Source organism: Lipotes vexillifer, unplaced genomic scaffold (assembly GCF_000442215.2).
Source record: "Lipotes vexillifer unplaced genomic scaffold, Lipotes_vexillifer_v1.1 scaffold1331, whole genome shotgun sequence".
Taxonomy (NCBI): domain Eukaryota; kingdom Metazoa; phylum Chordata; class Mammalia; order Artiodactyla; family Lipotidae; genus Lipotes; species Lipotes vexillifer.
This window is the reverse complement of record NW_006793978.1, coordinates 107,914-115,676: the sequence shown is the minus strand read 5'-3', so window position 1 is coordinate 115,676 and position 7,763 is coordinate 107,914. Positions and strand designations below refer to the sequence as shown.

The 7,763-nt window shown below is 42.0% G+C and overlaps 1 protein-coding gene across 1 annotated transcript in view; it reads right to left on the bottom strand.

Annotated features, from left to right (window-relative positions):
* Nucleotides 1-7,763, bottom strand: part of LOC103086590 (autism susceptibility gene 2 protein) — a 1,147,884-nt gene that overhangs the window by 1,062,755 nt on the left and 77,366 nt on the right.

The following is a 7,763-nucleotide window of genomic DNA, read 5'->3' as shown; positions in this document are numbered from 1 at the left end:
TCTTTCCCTGATTTCTTCCAAATTTGGACCATTACCAAAATATTTTTTCATTCCTTAAAACTGTCAATCTGGAAAGTAAATTTTAATGCATGCAGAGTTATTTTTTATATTTGAGATGTTTATAGAACAATCTACCAGGTAGCACACATATCTGCCATGAAATCAACACACATTTCAAAACTGTAATAGCCACGATTATAAAATACTTAGCTCTAAATGCCTTACATGTATTGACTCAATTTAACTCTCAGAGCTGCCTTATAAGGTAAGACCTGAAATACCTATTTTAATGGTAAGGTAACTGAGGCACAGGGATGGTGTAGTGAGGGCATGGTTGAGCCTGGATGTGAACCCTAGCAGACAGATTCCAGAACTCAGGCTATTTACTACTATGCAATGTTATCACCATGTAACATTAATGAAACAAACTGACACATGTTAATTCCGCCATATCTCTAGGAAACAGGCCTATGGAAAGAACCAAAAAGAAACCATGAATGTCAAACACTCTGGTCTCAGGTCAATCACAGTCTTTCTAGCTTTGTTTTTCTTGTTGTGGAATAGGTGTAATACCCCCAATGCCTGATAATACAATTGGCCAAACAGTAACAAAACCCAGCAAAACTACACATATACACTTCACTAAGGCAACAGCATGGCCAAAACTTTCCCCTGATATCTCCCTTCTTCAGCTTCACATCTAGAGACAGGCTTTCCTTTGCAAAATAAACTTTCCCATCCCCACAAAAGTAACTGACTACAGCAAAATATGCAGCATTGTTGGCAAAACTAAACAGAAGGAGTCAGCATCCCTCTTCCAAGCTATGTCCCTGTCTGAAATATAATACAGTGGGCAGGTTGTTTCTTTGAAATAGATGGATCTATGGTTTGAGGGCAGCACAGAGTGTAAATCTGTCTCCGTGAATGGCTCACGCCATGTCTTTCTCGTTTTGTGTGCTATTGTGTGCTATCTGGCAATATATCTGTCACAGCTCCACTTCCTCCCTTCCACAGGAACAAAAGTTGAGAGAGATTGGAAATACAACCCCAGGCACAGCCTTATAAAGGCAACAATTGAGTTTCTGAAAACTCCAGGCCAACTCCAGGCAAAGCACCAGTTCAGCTTGTCTGTACACGAGGCAATTTGGTTAGGTAATAACCCCATTTTGTCATCTTCTTTTGTTCAACTCGCAATGGAAATCCCATCAGAGAAACCACCACTTACCATAAAACTATTGGAAAAAGAGCAACTTGATGCTGAGACCCAGATACAATATAAATTGTGCTTTTGCACACCGTGGTCCCATGTACAACACCTAGAAGCCAATTCAGGAGGCTATTGATAGCTGAGGGATGATTCTCAGTTCTCCTTGAAACGTTCTTTAAAGCCTCAGTGGAGACTGAAAATGCCAGAAGTACTGCTCTCAATGTCTCCGCCCGGCCGCCAAGACCCATAGGCCTGGCTTCTCCAAGAAACTCTCGCAGGAGGATCAAGGAGAGGACAAGCTTTTCCTGTGCCTGCCCTAAAGAATATTGGCCTTTCAGATTAGCTGTTCCAGATTGCAGAGGTCATCCTGAGAACTTGAAAGAGTATTACAAAATCATTGTCCTTCAGCTCCAAGCATCTTAAAAGCAATTTATCAATATCACTGCCAGCTTTACCCCAAGAGCTTGCTTTGGAATAACAACTGCCCAGCGTCTCAGAGAGAGTTCTTCCAGAGAACTGGCAAAGATCCCCAGGTTTAAATTACTTGTCCCCAAACTCAGCATAGAATCTCAGCCCATTTGAAAACTGCACTTATTAAAACCACCATTCAGCACAAAGCTACATGACTTGCAAATGATTCTGCTTCTGTCTAAGTTTGCTTTTGGTGCTTACAAGCCAGGCAAAGAATGGAATTTAATACAACTACAAAATTAACAACAGATGGCCTAGTACACTTAACCTAGAGGAGTAAACAATGTGAGCAATGTCTCCAAAAAATAAATCTCCCCAGGAAAGCTGTAAGAATATCTGAAAAGCACCAAAATAAAAATTGGTGGTTTTGCAAACAAAACTCAAAACTCGATTAGATCAGCATCTGAGCATTACCATTTCCTTAACCACAGTAACTAGTCTCAATTTCTCCTTTCATCCATGTGGGGCCTCTTGCTGAGGGCAAGATACCATCTTTTCCCTTGACTCGTCAAATAGACAACTTTCTCTTTCTATCTCTATATACAGCAATATATTCACTACTACTTGGTAAAGGCTAGGTTAATGCTGGGTTTTCTAGTTAAGCAGTCTGGTTTTACAACAGTACACAATTTTCAAACAATCATAATGTAATAAAAGACACTTAGCGTGAACTTTAATAATACAATTTACCTTTCTTTTGAAGATTCAGAAGACCAGAAAACTTGGGACTTATATTCTTTGTTGGATGTACCGGTTATCACTGTTAGTCAAGGTAGTGTGATAAGCAGCTCGGAGACCAGTGGGGGCCACTAACTAACTCTCAACCTCAGGCAACTCACTTCTCTGGGCTTTGGGCTCTCCTTATTTATAAGAAAGAGTGGTTTTCAGGCCCTCTAAACTCTTCCAACTCTGACAGCCTAAACATCTTCAGAAGCCCTTATATGCAAAAAGCTCCACTTAATAAGATGTCCAAGTAGACCACATTTTCTATCTGCCTAGGGGAGTTTTCTATCCGTTGATAATTCTGAAGGAATCTCCATAAACAGGCACCAAAACTGCCAATGATTTTTTTATTGTTAAAAAGGATGGTGAGAAGCTGTGTGTTCTTTTTTTAAAATTTTTTTTTTTTTTTTTGCGGTACGCGGGCCTCTCACTGTTGCGGCCTCTCCCGTTGAGGAGCACAGGCTCCGGACGCGCAGGCTCAGCGGCCATGGCTCACGGGCCCAGCCGCTCCACGGCATGTGGGATCTTCCCAGACCGGGGCATGAACCCGTGTCCCCTGCATCGGCAGGCGGACTCTCAACCACTGCGCCACCAGGGAAGCCCAAGTTGTGTGTTCTTGAAAAGCATCTACATGTGAAAACCAATGGACTTACTTTTCATATCAAGTGAAAATATGCTGCTATATACAAAGCATAGTAGGAAAACAGTGTTTCAGGAGTGAATAAGAACTTAGATTTTTTAAAAAAGCCTGTTTAGTAAAAAAAAAATTAATTAATTAAAAAGAGAAGTGAGATTCTTACAAAATAATGAAATAAGTCCTTCTTTATTTTCAGGTTTTCCTCCCAAAATTGGTTGGTGGCTACAGGGACATAAAAGGGTCTTACCAATCTAATACTTGGACTGTAAGACTTATGTAAGTCAAGATACCCTGACGTAGATGACTTCAACCAAATTCTGGTATGAGACCTCCATCGTTCTATCTTCACCCAGACCACAGCCTGAAAAATTACAAGAGGAGGCTCAGAACTCAGTTTAGAGTGTGGTCATTTCTAAAAACATCTGCATTTTCAAAAAGGAAGAACGTGGACTTTCCTCAGCAATTCTCTAAATGCATAAAGAATTAGAGGAAAATAATCTCAAGGAAAGGGAGTGAAAGAGTTTGTCCAGGGTTGCTAACATCCCAGGATGTGGGTTTCGATTTCTATGAAAGCCACCCTGGGTAATCCCAGGGCTATACTTAAGGGTGTATAACGGGTTTCTTTGATTTCCCTGTGTCTCACTTCCCTTCTAAAACGCTGCAGAGTATGTTACTCATTGATGTGGCTGCAAATAGTTTCTTATTTTTAGAATGATATGGTATCCTTCAAAATAACTGGAGCTGTTTCTGAGCCCTGCAACCGTAGGTTCAGGAGTTGCTGACTCAACTTCTTAGGTATAAAGGTTTTAGCCTCCCTTTCAGTCTTCCCATCTACCTCCACCTCACACCTTCCCCCAAGGTCTGCAAAAGCACAAAATAAAAACTATAAAAATTTACTCCTCAAACTTTCTTAAAGATCCGCCAAGATGATGCCAGTCCTCTGAGATGTGAATATATGTACATACAAATATACTCATCATGTGGCTGTGGATTCAAGAGTCAAAACGCAACAAAATAACCACCCTGGGAAATGATCAAAGTACAGGATTCTGTTTGAAAGAGAAAGACAGAGTCCTAGAGAGAATTAAGTGTCTATGTCAATCTGTTAAAAGTCTTAGTAAGTTTCACTGGCCCTATAGGCAGAGTATATAGTACATGGTTAGAATGTTTCCTTTCAAATTTTTTTTCTTTAATTTGTTAAAAAAGCAACACTAAAAACAAACATCAGAACTTAAGGTTTATGCGATTCTATAAAGTCCTAACCTCAGAGCTGGCTTCTCATCCAGGAACTAGGCCACATACACAAAAAAGATCAGAGTCTCACACTTGGTCTACTTAAAAGGGGTTACTGCTACCAGGGACTCCTTATTAGATTTGGTAAGGTTCCCAGAATAGAGAAGCAAGGCCTCTCTTCCTCTACCTTGTTGCAAATGTGAAAGCATTATCAAGAAAAGAGAACTGGTCAGACCAGTTTCTCCTCTATTAAAGACCTGCACCATTGTCAACTGTCACTCAGGGTTAAAGACACCAAGACTAACATAATAACAAATGCAACCAGCTAAAATATGCAGGAGCCCAAACGTATAGGACGTTGTGCACAACCATCAGCGTCTGTCCCCAGACATCCTCTGTCCTGATGCCCATTCCTGTCCCTCTCAGCCTCAACAGAGCATTCAGCTCAACTATTCTTTCTCTAGCCAGCTGACCTGTGATCAAAGCAAGGGGGCCACACCAGAGGAACTGAGATAAAACAGCTCTCACCCTTACCACAGAGATGAATACCTGGTTCCATTATGCCCTCCACTGTTACTTGGTTCCTTTTACTCAATAAATAAAAACGAGCTGATTAAAATGGTTCTCTTCTCAGCCATGTCCAACACACAAATGGATGACCATTGCCACTCTCCAAGTATGCCTTTGACTCTCTATTTACAAAATAGGAGTACGATTTCCTGGTCCTATTTTGCTCTGATGGTAAACGTATAAATTACATATTTGCAATATGTTGAAAACATTTCATATTTAGGAAAAATATGAACTACTTTCGTACTTAAAGCATCTATAAAGAAAATGTATGCTCTCAACAAAACAAAACCACTAAACCCTTCTTATTTCTGGTTTCTAGGTTTTTGAAATCAGATTCTCATTCTTGGCATTAACAGTCCATTATTAACCCCCTTTTTGCCTGAGGAGCACATGCTGGAATATAAACTGATGTCAAACAGTTGATGTGACTTCTGGAGTAACTAATCCACATCAAACTCCAGTTAACGTATTAGCTGGCGCAGTTACCCTATAATTATAAAAAAGGACTTCCTACCTATAAGGAAGGCAGGCTATGGGCAGAAATACAAACATAGCCTTATTCTGACCAATTTTAGTGCCAAATTCTTTTCTTTTTTTTTAAAACATCTTTATTGGAATATGATTGCTTTACAATGTTGTGTTAGTTTCTGCTGTGTAACAAAGTGAATCAGCTATACATATACATATATCCCCATATCCCCTCCCTCTTGGGTCTCCCTCCCACCCTCCCTATCCCACCCCTCTAGGGGGTCACAAAGCACCGAGCTGATCTCCCTGTGCTATGCGGCTGCTTCCCACTAGCTAGCTATTTTACATTTGGTAGTGTATATATGTCCATGCCACTCTCTCACTTAGTCCCAGCTTACCCTTCCCCCTCCCCGTGTCCTCAAGTCCATTCTCTGTGTCTGAGTCTTTATTCCTGTCCTGCCCCTAGGTTCATCAGAACCTTTTTTTTTTTAGATTCCATATATATGTATTAGCATACAGTATTTGTTTTTCTCTTTCTAACTTAACTTCACTCTGTATGACAGACTCTAGGTCCATCCACCTCCTACAAATAACTCAATTTCGTTTCTTTTTATGGTTGAGTAATATTCCATTGTATATATGTGCCACATCTTCTTTATCCATTCATCTGTCAATGGACACTTAGGTTGCTTCCATGTCCTGGCTATTGTAAATAGGGCTGCAATGAACATCTTGGTACATGACTCATTTTTTTTTTTTTTCGGTTTGCGGGCCTCTCACTGTTGCGGCCTCTCCCGTTGCGGAGCACAGGCTCCGGACGCGCAGGCTCAGCGGCCATGGCTCACGGGCCCAGCCGCTCCGCGGCATGTGGGATCTTCCTGGACCGGGGCATAAACCCGTGTCCCCTGCATCGGCAGGCAGACTCTCAACCACTGCGCCACCAGGAAAGCCCTACATGACTCTTTTTGAATTATGGTTTTCTCAGGGTATATGCCCAGTAGTGGGATTGCTGGGTCATATGGTAGTTCTATTTTCAGTTTAGTTTAGTCTTGTTTTGTTTTGTTTTTTGCGGTACGCGGGCCTCTCACTGTTGTGGCCTCTCCCATTGCAGAGCATAGGATCCAGACGCGCAGGCTCAGCCGCCATGGCTCATGCGCCTAGCCGCTCCGCGGCATGTGGGATCTTCCCGGACTGGGGCACGAACCCATGTGCCCTGCATCAGCAGGTGGACTCTCAACCACTGCGCCACCAGGGAAGCCCTATTTTTAGTTTTTTAAGGAACCTCCATACTGTTCTCCATAGTGGCTGTATCAATTTACATTCCTACCAATAGGGCCAAATTCTTGAGAATCTTTCCTCTTGTCACAAGCAACATACATGGACACAAACTTGGCAGTAGATATTGATGGGGCTGGCTCTGGCAAAGTGAAGAAAGCAATATGCCAGAACAGCCATGACTGTGCCTTAAGAGGCTTCCATCTCTTCATTAGGACCCTAAATACACATGGCAGAAAGCCGAACAAATTGGTCTTTAGCTCCCCAAAATGACTGCTACGTAGGAACACCACCCTTCTAGGTTCAGGGAATGTAGGGTCAGGTGAGGATTAGGGCTTCCTTTAATATAATCCCCAGCCAGCCCGTCTTTCCCTTTCTTTTCTTACTAAAAGTACCAAGGACGGGCCTGCCAATTTCCTTTTTTAGTGCCAAAATCTCTTGTCTTAACCAGACAGTCTCCTTCTGTGTCCCAGTAAAGCATAGAATACAATCCCTGTTTCTAAAAACACACAGTCCTTCTGAGGATTTTTTTTTTTTCTCTTTTCTTTCGGAGTATCTAGAGCTAGTGACAACAGGGAAGCAGAAAAACAGGCAAAGAGTTCAAGCTGAATTCTCTAATGAAAGCATTTACCAATGATTTGATTCCAGGAACAAACTCTAGAAACATGATGGGTTTGAATTCAGTCACCATGAGCTATAAATGGAATTAACAGCCACTGAATGGTCACCCAATGGCTAAAATAAAATGAGTTATTGACAGTCCACAAATTTCCAGTGGTTCCCAGCATAGCCAGAGCCCCAAAATCACAACTGGCATTTAGCTGCCTTTTCCAGCAACGAACTACTTGAATTCACATGTCTGATCCTTACAACAGACATGCTGGACACGAGAAAAAGAAGGAAATGCCAACAGCTTATGAAGACCCTTAACTCTCAAGACAAGACAGGCATCTCCATCCCTGGGTCTCTGGGATCCTGGCCAATGAAGTGTGCCACAACATCACTGGAAACCATTCAGAGAGGGATGCCAGCTCCCAGCTGGGATAAAGAATATTTGTGGAGGACTGCCTGAGGACGGGCAGCTCATCTACTCCTTGACATGTTCTAAATGTTTTCTTTGGCTCAAGCCAGCCCTTCAGAGCCTCCTACGTGGAATACATGATCTTGACCCTTACG